This window comes from Drosophila elegans, unplaced genomic scaffold, assembly GCF_018152505.1.
Source record: "Drosophila elegans isolate 14027-0461.03 unplaced genomic scaffold, ASM1815250v1 contig_208, whole genome shotgun sequence".
Lineage (NCBI taxonomy): Eukaryota > Metazoa > Arthropoda > Insecta > Diptera > Drosophilidae > Drosophila > Drosophila elegans.
This window is the reverse complement of record NW_024545578.1, coordinates 15,981,888-15,999,682: the sequence shown is the minus strand read 5'-3', so window position 1 is coordinate 15,999,682 and position 17,795 is coordinate 15,981,888. Positions and strand designations below refer to the sequence as shown.

Below are 17,795 nucleotides of genomic sequence, written 5' to 3'. Positions count from 1 at the left end.
GGAAAAACTTTATTTCTCGAAAAGTCCTCGTAAGCATAAACTAGAATCCCTGTCAGTTGCCCACTCTCGTCCTCGAATCGATGACAATGCGGCAAAAATGGCGCCACTTGGTCGCCAAAGTGCGTGGAGCTGGGGACAAGTTGGGTCCTGGTGAACTTTGCCCGTAAAATGTAACTGCCATTGGTGGCATTGTGGGCAGGTCCTCTGTGGTTTGGGTTCCCATTCCACTGCCCACTGCTCCCCCCGCCCAAAAGAATAAAAACCCAGGAAAACCCAGCCAAAGATAAATGGACAGAAGCCAACGGCAGTCGCGGCCCATGCTATAAATTCACTCCGGGATCGGGGAAGGGGTTATGGTTATATGTGGGGCTTAGAGACTGGTGTGTGGTTGGATGGTAGCTCCGCTTATGTGCTCCGAGTCTTATGTACTTCCATTGCGCCGAAGCAGGACCAGTTCAAAAGGGTATTGGAAGGGGGACTTGAACGACTATTAACTTTTTATAACAGCCAATCGGCATGAGGCTCGCAAACAGAGAAAATGGTTCCATTCTGAGAGGGTTTTCACAGCAGGGATGAGACTGGTGCACTGTAACAAAACCTTTTCTATAGTATAGACTCCACACAAGCAACTAAAATATAATATATTTTTAAGATATGTTGGTTTAGTTATAATAAATGATCTTTGTCTGTAAACTTTCTCCGTCTACGTAAAGTATGGTAAATGCTTAAGTTTAATAATACTTTAGCCTATGCGGTTTAAAAATAAATTGACACTATTAAGTAAATCTATCTTAAATTAAAATATACTAAATTAGCTTATTTTATTTAAATAAAGATCAAAAACGAATTTTAATGGTTTAATAAGGGGAAATTATCTTTCATAATTCCCAAAACAGTTCCTGAATCTGAAATTATCAATTAGATTATTCTTAATAAGATTGTTATTATTATTTCATATTTATTTATTTCCTTTCTTCGATTATTTTAAATCAAACTACGTATTGTGCTTATAATACAAAATAGTGGATTGAATTAAAACGAAATTTGTTTTAAAAATTCCAAGTCTCTTTTAGATCCGCATTGTTTAAAGTAAATAGCAGTCCTAGTTCGCTGTTAGAATATTTAGAGGAAAGGTAAAACGTATTTTTTGAATGGGAAAGGGATGCAGGCTTGCAAAACAATTCCTTAAAAATATACAACAAACTAATTTTACGATATGAACATCAGAAAAGAAATGTAAAATGTATTTAATTTGAAGATTAACCAACTTAGGTTAACTATCCATCTTATTGATAACGATTAAGAATAATAATGTTTTGCGTAAACTAAACACTTAAATTTTATTACCATTTAACCATCCAGTTCAGTATAGACACATTTTAAAAAGGATGGCATAACTTTATTAATCCATATTGCATATTTACACATCTGTGGAATTTCAGAGCTCACCACAATCCATTAGTAAATGAAATTCATAAATCCCCTCCCGAATGTCCTTATTCCCCGCCCTCCTGCAATCGGCAAACCAACAACGAGGACGACAGTTCGCAACATTTGCCAAACATTTGCGAAAAAGGGGATATAAAATCAAAGTCAAAGTAGTTACGATGTAACGGGGTGGATCTGGCCGGATATATCACTGCGATATATGTAGCTGCGGCTGTTGACAAATCCCCAGCCCATGTCCCTGTCCTCGGGATTTCTTTGCGATGAGGAGCAGTGGCAGCGTGACAAATGTTGCGCAAACAAATGGATTACATTGGTACGAGCAATCTCCGCCAGCTACCCAAATGCCTCACAATGAATCATAAATTTCCATAACTGTCATCCGATCTGGGCAGATTTCTTTTCTCCGTCAGTCGGCGAAGAAAGCAAATTGGCCGTCACCGGATTACAAACTTTGTTGCTAATCTGAAAATTGAATTTGCCTCGTAATTTGCTAATGACCCGAAGGCAGCTTAAGGGAGCTTAAGTTAAAATGAATTTAGACTCATCTAATTATCTTATAAAACTAAACAAAGTGTTTTTATCCATTTCGTTTGTTGCCTTCATCAGTGTCAGCTTAATTAGAAAATTAACTTTAAAATTGATAGTGTTTTAATATTTCTTTTCAAACATATTAAATGCTTAGTAACATTTTTATAAGCGAATTTATTAATGAATCTTTAATGAATTATTTTCCTAGAATTTAAAAATAAAATCTTTTTACAAAAAAAACGCAGAAATGCCAAAGTCACATCAAATCCTTTTATTAAATTGTTTCACTTCATTTTTCCGGTTTAGAAGGTGAATTTATTGCAATTCTAGTTGAACAAATTAATTTGTTTTTTTAAAACAAAAAAAAAACAAGACACAAATGAAAGGTTAGAAATATGGCCTGACAAAGCTGGAACTTATTTTATAAATATTATTTTCTTTAGGCGATGTTTTTATATTTATAAATGCAAGCTAATAAAATTCTAGAAAAAATAGTGTCTTAAAGAGTTCTGCGTTTTAAGTAAAACCTGATGACAAACCAAGTTATCTTGTAACGATCAAATAAATATCCTTCCATCTGCGTTTGAATGTGTTTAAAGATTTCCATAGGAAAATCGTCCCACCCAAAGTGCAAGGACAATGGGAAAACTGCTCCTCGGATGCTGGATGTTTGTGCAACTGCTTTAGTTTGCCGATGCCATTAAGTCGCGGGTCGGAGGATGACAAAGGATAGTCCATTAGACACAAGTCACAATTCCATTGAAGCGAGCTGGCAAATGGAGTCCCATTGAAACCCGTCGCCCTATTTACTGGCATTCTGCATCGTGCATCCAGCATTCCGAGTCCTGCACCCTTTGTGAATGTTTTTGCGAGAGAAACCAGAACAAAAGTTGGGCCTGGATAATATTTTGCGCTTTTTGGTATGACGAATCCACATGTCACACACGAATCGAATGGCCAAAGTCACCTCCTCCTCCTCCCCGGGAGAATCCCTGCCCCTCATCCGTTTAGCGGGCAATCAAGCGTGTAGGGCAATTCAATAAGCCGGGAATGGATGTGGATTGGGGTTGGGGGTGCCACAAGTTTGGAGAACTTTATCAACACCCATGTCGGCATTAGTTTTGTTTACAAACTTTCCGTTGCCTTTTTGACAGTTCACCCGGGGTGGACTTTTCCTTCCCTCTTCCCCCTCCCCAGCCATCACACCAACATTTTCCCATTCCGATTTTCCCGGGGTGGATTTTTGGCGGGGATTTTTATTTATGAGCACTTAAATCGAAGCGCAAACTGAAATTGCACACTGCACATCTACATAAATATGCAATTGCGGGCTTGTGAGAAAGTAGTCCCGCTGATAAATGATGAAAAAATTATAAATAAATACGGGATACATATCAGCTCAGCCCCACCTCCTTGTTGTGTTATATGTGTGTTGTTGTTGTTTTTTTTTTTTTTTTTTTTTTGTGGGCCCATCCCTCATGTTGCCGTCACCCCATCACGGTCCTTAGATGACAGTTCCCGATAATGGTGACATCAATTTGAAACTCAATTGAGCTTGTTCCCAGCTCCCTGATAAATGCTGTGCTATCAGCGGCGTTTATCGTCCGCCAGTTTGTGACTGGGTGCGACAAGTCAGCGAATTGGAAACGGAATTGGACAGCCAACCACCCAAGGTAAGGGGTTCCCACTCCCTGCTCGGGATGCCATCTCCTCCTGCTCATCCCAATCCTTGATCTCTGGGGCGTTGCGAGCAGTTTACATGTTTAATGCTTGCTTAATTGCTGGCACAACCAGCGACAAAGATCCCTCGGCTGGGATAAGAAATCGTCTTCTAAGCACTGACATGTCAGCGGTCCCGAAAATACTCCATTGAGGGAAAATTAAGTGAAGACAATTAAGTTGAAATGTATTCGTAAACTTTTTACAGAACGATAGAATTGTGGTGTTTTTCGGAAGACCTCAAGATTGACTTCGAAATAGTTTGAGATAAGAATGCATTTTCTCTACCATAAAATAATGAGCATTCAGTCAAAATTTTTGGTGAGTTAAGGAAAATATTTTTATAAATGCCAGACAAATGTTGTTTCGGTTTAAATATTTAAAAAAGTGAAATTTAAACCGTATATCGCAAGTACATCGTATATATGAAATTGTACTTCAACAAAAAATAAAAGGAAAAATAAATTATTTACCAAATTATTTTGCTTAGGTTATATTATCTTTGAAATATGCCTAAAGCCATGATATTAAAATCAGAAAAGTAAATAAAATTATAAACAATATGTTAGATTAAGAGCTCTCGAGTACAGAAAAATACAATTAAAATGTTCATTAAACGCATTGAACAAACACCTAAATGTCTGAACCTACGAATAAACAAATGCCTTGTACGCATGGAACTTTTAACAAGTTCATTGCACCACCTCTCGTTTAATTCTGGACACAACCTCCTCCACTTGACACCCTTGACACTAAACTGAATTCCGAATCCCAAACGCCTCGGATTCAAACTCAACCTCAACATGGCCATTAGGCCATGTCGGTGCATGGACTCGCCTGGATAAATAGACTGTTGAGTCATTAAACAATTTACGCAGCCATAAATTTACGCAATTTACTTAGTGCGCAAACACACATCCCGCAGGATGCCGAATGTCCTGGACAGCGCAATAAAAAATACCCCTGTTCGGGGCTGGGATCGAGAAACATTAACACATCTGGCCAGATACAAAGTGCCGGGCCGTCCGCCTGAGCGATTAACTTTTTGCATCCTTCACACTTCGCTGGGCGAGTTAACCCGCCGTCGTCATCTTCATCATCTTCATCATTTTCATCATCTCCTGGATCCTGGAGCAAGGACATCGCCCACGCGCCGCTTGTTTGCATTTTTATTGCCACACGCTGGGGATGCAGGATGTAGATTTTCAGGATTGCCGCCGCGGCTGTCTGAAATTTTAATGAAATCGTCATCAATTAAAATTTGCTCTCTTCCATGTCCATGCCTCCAGACGACAGTGACAATGACAATAACGCGGTACAATATCCACTCCCACTTTCGTTTTCACTTAGAGAATAAGGCTTTGTTATATTGACTCATTGAATTTACTTAAAATCAACAATCAGTATCTAAGGAATCTTACATCAAGGAATGTTATACATTATACAACTAAGAAGAAATATTTTAAATATTAAAATGATGTAAATGTTAAAAGTGAAGCTGTATTTTAAAAAACAAATCAAAATTGAGGTCTAATTAAAAATGTAATCATATATATTCCAATAAAATTAAGCAATTTTTGTTGAAATTCCTTAAACTTTCTCAATGTTTTTCACCGTGCAGTCCTTTGAGTTATTCTCATCTTTTTACGACCGAGACGTCCATCCGGGCACTTCCATGGGCTTAGTCCCGGATTGGTTATGAGATTCTCCGGCGCATAACTCGCCGTACTCGTGCCTGGGATCGGGCTCAGCTATAAAAATAATTTGTGGCCAAAAACTCCCCTTCTACTCCACTCCGCTCCGATCACGGGTTCATCCAAGAAGGGGTTTGAGCGTGCCGTGGATAGGACGTGGACGGCTGTCGGCAATTTGTAGTCGCTGGCTTGTTTTTCCAGCCTCGCCCTAATGGGTTTTCATAAATTTTTATTGTTCTCAATATAAGTTTTATTCTCGCCACTTTTTTGTATTTGCCCGCATGCAAATGTCGTTCAAGTGCTTCGAATTTGTGGGGAATTTGTCAAGCAATATTTAACGAGTTTACGCATTTCCGGAATATGAAAAAACTTTTAAGGGTTACAAAATATTGTAAATAAAGGACAGTTGAAGTAATTATTGAAAAGTGTATCGAATTTCAAAGAATTAAGTTAAATTTTATATTTAAAATGAAAGATTTTGAAGAAAACACTTTTTATATCTTTATAATTGGTAGAAATCATACAAATTTTAAAGCATTTTTTTCTTTTATTGTGAGTTATTCTTCAAATATATATTTTTAATAGCATTATTTAGGAAACTTAACACAACTTGCTCTTTAAACTCTGATATATTTATAAAACTATAAGTTGCCACAAAAAACAATTGAGTGGAAACTTCTCACCCTCATAAATTCTTCGTTTGTCCCTATCAACATTTTTCACTGCATTAAGAGCTCAAGTTCTTTCTAGTTTCGAATGCCTATAAAACATGATATTTTATTAATTATATTTTACCCATTTTATTGGTCTCCAAAGAACTCTGACGACTCCACATCCGAAACTAGAAAACTACAAACTCAATTAGATGGTCATAAATCTCGCCGAGGGCCAAAAACCCTCTAAATTTTGGTTGATAAAATGCCGAAATTATCACAGCCAAGGACATGATATATGGGCACTTGGCCAGCTTAACCCATTAGCCAACCGGAAGATCGCTCAATTAGCGTTGCTCCTCGCTGGTCAGTCCCAAGTGGGTCACTCGAGGAAAGGATTTGCGAATCTGGTTTTCACATCCCATTCCCGGACGGGCGCAGCCCCTTTGTTGTCCCAACAAAGTGACATAAATCTTGGCAAGCGCTGGCAGAAACTCAACCGGAACTAAAGCAATGACGCAGCAGGAGCACCAGGAGCACGAGGACCAGGACACATGTCGATGCGTTCGGCTTGGCCGGCAGTCATAACAGGCGTGTGTGTGCCAGTGAGTGTGCCAGTTCCGAGATTTATCGGTCCGAGGGGTGAGTGCATATATGTATCTTTACATCCTCTATCTTCCATCTGCGTATCTGTATCTGCAGGCCTGGATCGCGGGACATCAATGCCGGATGCCCAGAACGACAGGCGTTCGATTGAAATTAATTGAATTTGCGCCCAAGCCTCGAACTTGACTTTATTTCAAGAAATTTCACAAAGTAGCAAAGGGCGGGCCATATGCACAGGGGAAAAATATATATTTTTTAAGATTTGTATATGTACAATGTAACAATAAAGTTATATTGTCGGTTAACAAGGACTAAGCAATAAATGATTCCTAATGATATATTGATTGAAATTCCACAAAAACAACAGGCATACCGGCTTTTTTTAACTTTTTACATGATTTTTGTCCTTTTGTTTTCAGTTTTTAATTGTTAGTTATTTTTTTGGATAAATGATTAAATATTGTGTCTTTATATAAATTATATATTTATATATATATATATATATATATATATTTATTTATAAATTTATCAAATAATCGTTAAAAAAGTTAAATTTTAACCCTCTAAGTCCAAAATCAATACATTTCAGCAAATAACATGCTAAGAATCGTGGTAACCATTTAATATATTCATCTGGTTCTAGCAAAGGAACGTTATTCCTTATGTTAAATTGTAGACAGTTTTAATATATTGTGTATTATCTCAAATCAAAATCTAGCTTTATTTATTTTCTGTGCAGCAGAAGAAGAAGCGCGGACGCTTGCTTCCTGTTTATGCTCGAGATGTTTTGCAGCATAAATTAAGCTTACACATATACCCATGGACGCATATGAAATCCTTGACAAGTCGAGAAAGGAGGAAAAAAACAGGAACATTAAATTTATTTTTATTTGGCTGGCATAGGGAAAGCAACCCCAGTGAAAGGGCCCCCAAAGACGCGCGCTATATGCGGTCCGCTGACTTTGCCAAAGTCATGAATTTGCTCGCTTATTTTTATGATTTTGGCTAGTTTTTGTTTTTCGGCCCTCAGATTGCCCTTCGTTGTCGGGGGTTGTAAGTTGTACACTTGGCTGCCCTCCAATCGCCCAAAATCAAAACGGAAACGATGATCGTCTCGCAGAAAATTCAGGAAAAGCGGACAAATTTATCAAGTTTGTGTGGGGGTGCGTTTGTGTAAGGCCAAAAAACCTTCATTAATCATGCTGCTTGGTATTAAGATTTAAATACAAACTGTTGGATCTTTAAGTCTTGTTTTGGCAAAACAGCATTACTTGGCAGCTTTTTAAAATTGGCGCCAGCCTTAGGGTGACCCTTAACTTAACAGCCTGTTGTTCCTTTGTAAAATTTGTCCTCGCTTGGCAGATATTTTTTTTAGATATTTCTAGAGTAAGAAAAATAAAAGTGTACTATATTTTTTAAAAAACTATTCAAAAATTAATCATTTTTAAATAAAATACACTAACGCCAGCTTCAGTTATCGATATATCGATAGCTGCGCGGCAAACGGCCACACTGTCCTACTACGACGAATTTATTGTAAAGTGTTTTTATAGTTTTATTTACTCGGTTTTAGCACTCTTTAAGCCCTTTTCGCCGTGTGTTTCTGTAAGTTAACCAATGTTTAGTACCTGTACAGTGAAATTCAGCCAATAGTGATTTTCCGCGGGCGGGAAAAGCGGGTAAACAGAGCAAGTGCAAATTCAGCTGCGGCCTGGCCAGCAGTTTGGTCGCATATTTTGTTGTTGCCGCCTAGTGGGTGCTCCTCCGGGGTGGAGTCGTCATCCCCCCAATACGTAACACAACCCTTCCCCCTCCGGATTTTGGTCCACCCCGCCAGCACATTTGTTGTGATGGTCACGCGAATTCCGCCCTTTTGGCCAAGTTTTTGTTGTGCGCCACTCGTATAAAAAAGGGAACGCCCGCATTTGTTTGTTTGTGTATGTCTCGCCTACGTTTTATGCTAATTAAAGTGCAACTTTTTTTAGCCAAAGCTGCGAATATAATTCAATTAACGAGGGTCCAACTGCGACTGCGGCGCATTATCAGCGCAGCAGTTGGTTTGGTTTGACGGCTTTATCGGAGTTGATTGAACAGCTGGAGAGGGTGGAGTGGCGTATGTAGGGTGCACTGTACATTCCATCCGCGATAAGATAACCCCGGTTGAAGAGTCGGAATCGCGGGATTCGCAAATTGCCTTCAATTCTCAACTTAATTGTGGAGTTAACTCAGCAACCCCCGAAGATCTGAGGACCGCGAGACTCGTGCTGACGTCCCGCTGGCACTGGTAAAAAGATTTAACTCTTCCAGGGCCACAGTCAGCCCCTCAATTGCGTCAATAATTGGGCCTAATTGAAGTCAACAGGCCATTCCTTTCCTTTTGTTTACGCAGTTTTTTACTAAAAGGGGAGAGTAAGTTATGTTCCAGAGCTCTAACTCCCCTTACCAAAAATCTGCATCAGATAACTAGTAACCTTAGTTTTATAATAAGACTCTGTAACCCTTCCTTTTTTTGGATTAGCAAAAATTTGGGTTGTAGAAGCTGACCCAGAATGCGTTTCAAGTGTTTGGTAGTTCTTTAATTATTATTTTAAGAACCAAAGAATAAGTTATACAAAAAATTCTCTTTGCTTAAAAGAGATCTTACAATAATTCAAAGCTTACTCAATTTATTTTCTAAATCAACTTTGAAAATACCAAAAATATCTTCAGTTTGGAAATGAAGAAATAATCTTTAATTTAAACATTTTTTCCTGCGATTTCCACCTTAAAATGAATATAAGAATTGCGTATGTCACAACATAAAACGCTTTATAAAAATATAACAAAACAAACGTTTTCTCATAAAATTTGAATAAGTCAACAATATAACCACGTTTCTTTTGATGACAATTACCAAATAGCCTAATTGGGCTTGCCTGCCCTTGGATTGTATGAGCCCTATATAGTTGGTAGCGGTAGCAGTAATGCCTTTTTCGTAGAATTCCCGAAGTGACTAAGCTCACTTCCACTTCCACTTCCACTTTGTCGCTTCCTCTCTGGTTATTTGTGAGAAGAAAGAAAGAGCCATAAGTTGGGACCAAAAGATTAGTCACCATTGGCGCGGGTCCATCACCTTGTGGCGGTTGGCTTCCTCCTCCTGCCCTCTCTTTTGCTGGCACCTTTTGTTTTGTTTACATTTGCAGACGGCGATCAGGAGAATCCGAAGAGAGGAGCCTAGCAGGTGGCTCTCTTCGCGGCTCTCCCATCTGTTGCTCATGTTGCTCATATTTCCCATGGAACCCAGCGAACCATTCGCCTCTACGGCCCGCTCATTCGAGTTTTGTCCGCCGTCGGTGCCAATTCGTTCGATTGTGCCGCGCCCGATATCGCTATACAAATTTATATATATATCTCCGACTCGTACATACAGATATATATATATATATATCGCATATCGCACATATCGTTCAAGTTCAAATATCAAAAGAGTTTCCAGCTTAATTGTGGAAAATAAAGAAGGTATACGAGTGCGCGAGTATAAGTGTGTGACATATGGTGTTATTTTTACCCATTCAGAGGGGAATATGTGCCAGAATTAAGCAAATCCATTGTGTAACTCGATTTGAACGTAAATTGTGCGTTACGCCTGCGCGTTGTGCGCCGAAACCCTCGGAAAACCTTTTTCCGCAATTCGGATTTTGAGCATTCTATAAAACAAGCTACAAAATTACCTCATCGCTCTGTCGGCGCCTGCGTCGACGTCTGCTTTTTGATGTCTGCCCCTGACTTTACGCTAGTTCACACAGAAAAAAATTGGGATTATTTTCGATCATGATGCTATACCTTAAAATGCATGCAACCTAAAATGTTAGCTTATCGGATTATTTTATATTTTCAATTTCTATAAGTATTGCCTACTTTAAAATGAAAGTTCAGTTAAAAGTTGTTCAAATATTAAAGTTTATATTCAATTATGTTTTTATAATTTGCTCATTTCATAAAACTGGTTATTTATATTATTATTAAGATAATGGTTTAAATGCCTTTTCATTTGCTCAATTGAACATTGTATTGATCTATTTATTTATATATTGTATTGATCTCAAGAAGAAACCAATATTCCTCTCTGTGTACGCTAAACAGACACAGATATTTCATTCTAAATTTCTCGTTTGCCTAGCAGCTGGCTGGCCTCCCACTCTACTCACTCATAAATACGATTTATCTTTAAGATACACATACGCTTAGATTTGTTTTGTATCTCTATGTAGATTTATTGTTTTTGCTCTCTTTCCGCTCTCTTCTTTATATTTAAATATCTCGCGCCTTTCGGTGTTTTTGTCATAATTTCTCTGCCTTTTGTGCTGTTTTCCTCACATTTTTCGTTCGATTGTTTGGCAAATTTCGCCGTCGCTCCATTTTGTGGGCGTATTTTGTATTATTTATCCATTATCTCAAAATGTCAATGCGCTCGTTTAAAGCTGTTGTTATTTTCAGCCTCTCTCTTTCGAGCTTTTCGACCTTATTAGTGGGCATCGGTTTTGGAATGCCCGCCACATAAACACGCTTCGGAAACATAAAGAAATCGAGATCGGAGCTCATTTTCACTCCATGTCGCTGTGTGGGCAGTGCATCGGCTCCACATCCACCAAATATTTCGGACTTGGACGTGGGGACGCTTTGCATCCGCTAAGCCAAAGATACACTTAACAAACACTTTAAGGCCTAGATAATTATGACACTATTTTCATCAAATAAGTTAGGTTCTTTAAAACAATATATGTGTTATTCTTGTTTTTGAGTTTTAAACATTACTCTTGGTAATAAATGTTTTCCAGCATTCAGTGTTCAACTGATACATTCTTTTTCATAATAAATACATCAACATTAACACCAAATAGATAAGGTTTTTGGTATATGTTAGACTTCTCACGCAAGAAAAATTGAGTGATTGTTCTACTTTTACCATCTTATCTTGAATTTGATTTCCTCGTATTCTCTAAACGCAAGATATGCCTTATATAGAAAAGAAAGTTATACCAAATGTATAAAGAACTTTATTATTAATTTTATCGGAAAATAGGACCAAAAATTATTTAAGTGATTGTCGGGTCTTTAAAGTGTTATATTCTGGTGTTGCTTGTACATTCGTTTTGATAGAGCAGCAATTCATTGAGTAAACTGATTTGTAACTCGGTCACTGGTGGAACGCTGGTGGGCAGCAGCTTGTGTTGCCCATTTTGGGGCACGTTTCGATTGCCGCTGTTGCCAGACAAGTGACTGCATTTTCCACTTGTATCTGCTTTGTTTTTTTTATGGTTTTGCATACTTTTTGTTCGCTGTTTTATTAATTGAGCTGTATTCATTAATTCGCTTTGCTCTGGGCGAGACGAGAGACTGAGTGCAAAGGTCTTCCAACGAACGCTTGCCACACAACTTTCGAAAAAGAGAGTGATGTCCCGGGGATGTTTTTGCATCGAGCATTACTTCATATTTTCGGGATTAATTAAATTTTATTTGGCAAGCGTTAAATTGGTAGTTTATGATTGGTTTACAAAATTACAAAAGTCACTGTAAAGGCTTCAAAGTTATTAAAAAAGGAAATAAAAATGCATTGAGAGGTTATAAAGTACCATTTAATATTCATTCAATCATGTTACCTTTGATTTATTTCGATTTTCCAGTCATTTGTCCAATGCATGTTTCAAGCTCAATTAAAGCAATTTAAGCCACCCGGCAAATTTGTTACAATATCAAAATTCAACGCTCCATACAACTGTCGGCAACCAAAAGAACAAATGCAAAACGAACAGCGTAATAACAATTAAAAAATAAAAATAACAACTGGTGTGTGCGCTCTATTTTCTTAACGCCTCAGCATTTTCAATGGTTTTGTGTTGCACTTCAGATACATAATGGCGTACATGCTGAATATACATAGGCTATATATAGATACACTGAGAAAATAGCCATCAGATCTGGCCTAACTTCAGTTATAAAGACAAGAGATCTTATAAGAAGACCGCTGAAAATCAATCATTCTTAAATAAAGAAGGTTTATAATGTCTTTAGTTTAAATTATAATGGATTTATTAAAGTCAAGCCTATTAAATGTAATTAAAATGTTTATATAACGTGTAGATCTTACGTTTTCTCCTCTGTACAAGAGACACAACAACTTGGGGCTCATGTGAGTTTATGTGGGCTTAATGCTGCCGCACACATGTTTCGCTTTTGCACCGGACCTGAATCAAACAACCGAAATGCTAAATAAACAAAATGAGCCACAAACTCAGAACTCGTAGAAGATCCCATATTGAGTTCGATTGGTTGCTCCATATTGTGGAATAGTTTATTGTTTTGGAATGTTTCTTAATTACGCGGAACTCAAGTGGCGGAGGTGGAAGCGAAGAACAGAAACGACCATCTGAATCGGAATTTCGAGCATTTCCTTCTTGCTTCGATTCGATTCAACTCAACTCGATTCGCATTCCCTTTTTGCCAGCACACTCATCGTTGAGTCATTAAAAGTCGGATGGAGAGAGAGGACCCCTTGTTTACTATTAATGCTGATAAAAGAATATGCATTCGCTTCTAAAAATAAACTTAAAGTATTCATATTCATTCGCATTTGTTGTCTGCCTTCGGCGGCATGACTTTTATTGTCACCATGTTTGTATGCAAACAAACGCATGCGAAGATTTATGCAAAAATTAATTTTCCCCATCGACTACCGAACTCGGCGAGAGGACGTTTCATTTTATTTGTTTCGTTTATCGCCGGTGGAAGTTGGGCTGGGTTGGGTTGGGCCCCTCCGATCGGCTTGTCGTCTCCTATATCGCTGTGGGTGTCGTAAATCCCGGGTTGATTACGTCAGTAATTCATTGGCGCTTTTCTGCTCTGCGGACTTGTTTGCTTGAGGGCCGAGTGAACACGCATTTGGGCACTTCATCAATCTGTCAGTCCATCAGCCAAACGATTCGATGCGGTCAGTCGATATGTCTGTCAGCTTTGGCATTCCCACTGCAACGGGTTGCGGTTTGTCACACCCCCGAATTCCCGCTGAGCGGGTTTATAATGGAAAATAGCTGGAAATCTTGAGGATTTCAATTTTATAGCTTTGTAGCGCCAAGGGAAATGTCTAAAACTGCTTTTAAATTTCTCTAACTCTAGCCATTAGAAGAAATGTTTACACAGAAAACAAAAAAATCTTTAATTATGATCGATTGGCTGTTGAATAATGAAAAAAAACTTGCTTTTAGGCGGTTTCAATGGCTGTGAACTACAACAAAAAAACCCATAGGACAAATAAAATAAAATAGCAATTTCAGCACCCAATTTAAATATTTTTTCTTAGTAAACGAAATTGAAAATTGGTGTTGAAAAAAAAGTATATCCCTCTTAAAAATCCATGTCTGTTTATATATTTGTGGTATTCTTACTGAAAAACTCTTAAATAGATATTTGTTTGATCTGCAATAATTTCTTAGGACCTTGTAAATTAAGAAATTGCCTGTTATTAGTCCCCCATTTTATGCATTCCTTTCCCGATTTGATTATCACTCCAAATGACTGCTTCCCCTTTTCCCGAGACTGTCGTGTCCATCGGCAGTTATCGCTAGGCTTGGCCTTGCCTCGCAATTTATTTCCATCTGGCTGGGGGATTGGGTGCCTCTTTTAATCAATGGAACTGCTTTGTGTGTCGCCAGTGTCAGTGAGTGAGTGTGAAAATAAGAATTCATTTCTTATTCGGCTTATGGATGCATTGGCATTCGAGTGCTGCCCCTCAAAGTCAGGCCAGCTGCAGGTCCCTCTCGCAGGGATGCCCCTGACTATTTGTTATATCGCTATGTATAAATACGCACATATAAATTTCTACACATATATGTTGTGTGGCACTGTCGCTTTTGGCACTCACTTGTGCGAAAATCCATTGGAGCCCGACTGGCGGGAGCCTAATTTTTTGCCGTCTCCGATTGACGATGTCCGTTGTGGATGAGGGGCAGAAAACGAGGGTGATGAGCAGGAGGTGGCCACCAAAGAGGGTGACTCAATGGAGGGGCTCCTTCTTAAGTGGGCAGGCAGTGGCATGGGAATGGAACTTGGCATCCAATCATAAAATTGCTTGGCAATGTCTTTCGTATGTAGATGGTGTAGTATACGTCGAGAAAAGGAAGGAAGGAAGCGAAGGCAATCCATGTTGGCAGGAAATGTGAAATTTCTTGGGGGGAATATACACTGGAGTCTATAAATGTGCTGACAGGCAATTATAAGAGAGGAATTAAAAATAAATCTTAAGTTCAAATTCCAAGACCAAATTACATTAGATTTTAGGAATTCATATTCATAAAATTTCTTTAAAAAAAGAATAAAGAAAAAGAATGCCTACATAGTATGTGTTTTTCTGTTGTGACGCAGTCTTCTTTATGAATTTCTAATTATCTCTTAAAATATTACACATAGTTCTTAAAGTTTATCTTGAAGTACTGGACTTGTCAAGAAACGTTTTTTTATGTACTCTTTGATTAATTATTTACGAAACTGGATTTTTTCTTGCAATCAGAGTTTCAATTTTTTTGTAAAAAGTTTTAATTTGAAACAGTTTAGTCTCATAACAGATATTTTAAAAATTACAAAGTTTATCTAAATCTTTGAGAATTTGCACTCAGTTGCAGCTGACTGCTCGTTCTCAAATGAATGCTACTTACTATACAGAACGAGAATATAAGTACTAAGCAGCTTTGTTCATGGATGAGCTTGTGTATCATGAGCTTAGCTAATTACAAGCACGCTTCTTAAAGGATTGTAATTAGAACATTGATCCTTATCACTTGGCTGACATAATTTGGCCACATTATTTGATGTGCCACCACCTTGATGATAATTGAAAATTACAGGACCATCGAGGCTATTCATTCAACCCGATCCTATCTCATCAACCCACTGGCTGCAGCCTCCCCCTTTTGACGTCACTTTTGTGGTCGTCGAATCATTCGATTTGATTTGTTTGTTTGTCTATCCCACCCACCCATCCATCTATCCATCCATCCTGGGATCTCCATCCATCTATCCATCCTTTGGCCGTTTGTTCGTGTGTTTATTTGTGTATTTTGTTACTTTTAATGCATCTTTTATCTGGATTTTGCCATCATCATTGGCTGCCCATTGTTGTTGCTGGCGATGCTGATAGCGATACACAAATTTGAGCCCCATTGTTGGCCACATTGCCCATTGCTCATTGCGGAGTTGCCCCGGCGACGATGTCTTGTTTACTCAAATTACAGCCGCAGTCAGGGGTTATCCAAGGTGCATATATAGTCTGTATGTCAAATCTGCCAATTTGACCCCTGTTGTGAGTTCGAAAGTGCTGGGTGCGGGCGGGCCTTGCTTTTTATCAGGCTACTTAACTTTGCTACTTTTCCTTGGGGAAAATTTCCGAAATCAACTCAAGCTCAAGGAGAATGTTATTTCAGCCAAAAAGTGTTTATTGGCGATCATTTGAGTTGAGTTGAATGACCCAAGCAGATAAAAAGGAAACGTAAGAACGTGACTGCTGTTTATAAGTGCTGAAAATGTAAACGAAAACAAGTTGAATGTGCAAAAACGGCAAATAAACATTATAACGTCTTACGTTTGTGGGCATTGTGTATCATGTCTGATTTTTAAAAAAAAAAAAAAGATCAACTACTGATTTTTAAATATTTTTGAGTTCGAAGGGTTTTCTTCTTATGTATTGATTGCGTTTTTAAAACCATTTATTACCAACTCAACATTTCATTTAAAGCTTATGTTATTGATATATTTTTAACATCGTATATATAGACAAAATGAATTCAAGAATGAACATTGTATAAACGTTTGGTTAGCACACTTTTCCCTCAGTCACTTAATGGCTATACAAACAATGCCTAATTATAGGCGTCCATAATCAGAACTCTCTTCCAGCGAAAAAACATAATGTTTTTACGGGAAAACTATGTTAAAACTGAGTAGCTTTCGACTGGCATAACTGCACTCATTAAGTAATTTTCAGTACCTTGTCACTGGATCGTGACACATTTGTTTAACGACCTTTTTTTCACTGACCGCTCGTCAATTTTCGCTGACTTGAAAAGCGAAATAAAACTTTTTGCATGAGTCGTTTGATGCTGCTGTTACATTACTCAAGCGCAACTAATAATCAAGCGAGTCGCCGGTGGGGATCGCTCTGGCCATCTGTTGGACCTCTAAACTGGCCCCGTGTAGTACACTAAAATTGAAATTTCTATAAATTCAGCTATGACTCAGGGTATGAGCAAATGAATGAGCCAAGAGTAGCATCATCATCGTCATCATCATCATCATCATCATCATCATCATCGTCACCACCAGCCAAGTACAGTGAAAGCTCTGCAGGGGGACTATTTCATTGGATTAAAGATCTGTGTTGTATGTGATCGCCTGGGGGAGAAATGACTACTTTTTGGGAACCTCGGACTCTTCGCTTAGGTGGCAGTGTTCTATTTCCAGTCTTGCATGGAAATCGTGCCACAACTTTGGTCAGGGGGCAACTATGATCCGTGGGGATTGCCTTTCTTCACACTTTCAGTTTCAACACTGTTCATTGATTTGGGTGCGCATCGAATGGAAAATCCAAGAGATTTGTCTGCTCCACAAATATTACTTTGTTTACCTTGAAAGTTCTCGTTTATGCTCGGTATTTATAGCGTTCCATATATATATAGAATGAATGTAGGATTGGGCACAACTAGTATGGCGTATGAGGTCTGAATGTTGTTTTGGTTTAATTAAAATCTGTTTTTCTTTTATCGTATAGGGAACTTTTTTGAACACATTTCACGTTGAATTTTCTCTGGCAGTTTATTTAAATTCTCCTTTCCCTTTCTCTACTTTTCTTTTTTTTGAGTTGTGATATGATTTATAGCATTGGAAGCTGATTTAAGCACTTGCATGTGTAGTCATCCTCCGCCCGCATGTATGATGTATTATTTTATTTGTCTTTATGTGTGTACATTATTAGTATTTTTTGACATGGGGTGACAGACAGCTATTTTAAAAGCTTAATCCAATAATGAAGATTAGCTTATTTATTAGTTGGAAATTTGTTTCTTAGTCATTTGTATAAAAGAGAAAATTATGTAATAAATTTAATTAAATCTTTTCATAA

The 17,795-nt window shown here is 38.1% G+C and overlaps 1 protein-coding gene across 5 annotated transcripts in view; it reads left to right on the top strand.

Moving 5' to 3' along the window:
- The first annotated feature begins 8,147 nt into the window (after positions 1–8,147).
- The window catches only part of LOC108147430 (talin-2), a 30,972-nt gene continuing 21,324 nt past the window's right edge, over positions 8,148–17,795 (top strand). For 4 of the 5 annotated variants that reach the window (XR_001774523.2, XM_017273907.2, XM_017273904.2 and 1 more), the window contains exon 1: positions 8,148–8,254. The gene's annotated coding sequence lies outside the window, so the exon portion shown is untranslated. Of the gene's footprint in view, positions 8,255–9,963; positions 10,148–17,795 lie in introns of those variants that run through there. The other variant, XM_017273905.2, reaches the window with a different exon arrangement.